The sequence below is a fragment of the Salmo salar genome, chromosome ssa01, assembly GCF_905237065.1.
Source record: "Salmo salar chromosome ssa01, Ssal_v3.1, whole genome shotgun sequence".
Lineage (NCBI taxonomy): Eukaryota > Metazoa > Chordata > Actinopteri > Salmoniformes > Salmonidae > Salmo > Salmo salar.
The window spans coordinates 90,512,682-90,514,638 of NC_059442.1; the positions used below are offsets into that span (position 1 = coordinate 90,512,682).

The window sequence follows — 1,957 nt, forward strand, 5'->3', positions numbered from 1 at the left end:
CCCTGTGACTTCACCAAGACCTTATCAGATATACTCCCTGTGACTTCACCAAGACCTTATCAGATATACTCCCTGTGACTTCACCAAGACATTATCAGATATACTCCCTGTGACTTCACCAAGACCTTATCAGATATACTCCCTGTGACTTCACCAAGACCTTATCAGATATACTCCCTGTGACTTCACCAAGACATTATCAGATATACTCCCTGTGACTTCACCAATACCTTATCAGATATACTCCCTGTGACTTCACCAAGACATTATCAGATATACTCCCTGTGACTTCACCAAGACATTATCAGATATACTCCCTGTGACTTCACCAAGACCTTATCAGATATACTCCCTGTGACTTCACCCATACCTTATCAGATATACTCCCTGTGACTTCACCAAGACATTATCAGATATACTCCCTGTGACTTCACCAATACCTTATCAGTGGCAGAAATGTTGTCCACAAACAGCAAACAGTATCAAACCTGCAGACTTAAGTCGTTTTTCAGTGTATTATTTTTTCCATTCTCACCCTGAAATTTGCTCATAACCTAGCCAAAACAGGATTTGTTGTCTTTCAAATACTTATTAAGGTGTGCTTGATTTAGCTTGCTCTATGCAGTGGGACCAATGGATAAAAAGCAAGAGAAAGAAAGCAAGCCCAATGCCAGCAGGTGAGCAGGCTCTTGCTCTCGCCTCTTACCCTGGGAGTAGAAGAGCATGCTGCCACCGCCTGGTTGGCTTGGCAGCTGAGAGTCCGTCCCCATGTCTGTCAGAGAGACAGCTATGCCAACAGGACTCAGCTCTCGACACACCAAAATAGCTACAAACAATCCCAGCCAGGCATGAGCTGATTAAAACAACTATGTGGTAATCATGGTCCAGGGATCTGGGTGAGATCACTCAGGAGGCTAATGTGCTTTATTATCACTCTGATCCCTCTGTTTGATCACTCTGTTGTCACAGAGAACTTTCCTGCGGAGCAGGAAATGCAAATTATAGTGGATTCAAAGATTAAAAGGCTTCTAAAGTTTGTAATTTACACTTTAAAATGTCAAACTTTATTTATACTAACTAAAAATGTATCAACACCTACACAAATGTCCATGAATGATAATCCAAATAATGGTTCACATTTCCTGTTGATGCAGGATTATTTTCCTACTGTGAGAAACTGGTCAAATTAAGATAGTACACCTGTATGTGTGTTTTATTCACTGAGCTAACCAATATGCCAGGGTGTTTTTTAGTAATTCCGTAGTTAGCAATTAGACACAGCTATAATGCTGGAGTACAGATCCCCCAGGAAGATATATGGACAAGTTTTTACACTAAACATAATATATGGGCTAAAATAGATCAACAAAATATTTTACAAACCCAGACAATTCAGTCTTGTCTCAAAACGTCATAATATCTAGCAAAGTGGATACAGTAAGCTCTATCAACCAGCTCAACACAAAACAGGAATACAATGACAAACACAAATCCCAATCACAAAAATGTAATTTCCCTATCACATACCAATATGTTTGTCGATGTAGAAGAAGGCTGCTCTGGTTCTTAGTCCCATTGTCTTTCCTCCACCTCCTCCACCTCCTCCACTGCTGCGTCTTGTCTTCATGGATCTCATCAAGCTGCACCTGCGCAGAAAACGACATAACACAACAACATCCACACACAGCTAAAACATAAAGTCAATCTGTACAAGCTCTACGTGCACAAGCCCAACTGTCACATCCCTCTTCCCCTCTCCCTCATCTCCCTCTCCTCCTCTCCTCCATCACACAGGAAACCTGGCCTTCCTGCAAACAAGCGTCGGAGCATGGAAAGGGGACAAGGTCGCGGCCGGGGGCAGGTATGGAGGGAGAGGATGTTTTTGTCATTCCTCAACCCCCCTGGTTAAGAGGCCTGCTGTCGTCTATCCTGAGGAAACTGGCTCACGTCATTGGTG

The 1,957-nt window shown here is 42.7% G+C and overlaps 1 long non-coding RNA gene across 2 annotated transcripts in view; it reads right to left on the bottom strand.

The window, feature by feature from the left end:
- The window catches only part of LOC106609850 (uncharacterized), a 21,873-nt gene extending 20,174 nt beyond the window's left edge, over positions 1-1,699 (bottom strand). Inside the window, exon 1 of one of the 2 annotated variants that reach the window (XR_001329769.2) lies at positions 1,528-1,699. This is a non-coding gene — a long non-coding RNA (uncharacterized lncRNA). The remainder of the gene's footprint in view (positions 1-1,527) is intronic. The other variant, XR_006771090.1, reaches the window with a different exon arrangement.
- Between the last annotated feature and the right edge of the window lie 258 nt (positions 1,700-1,957).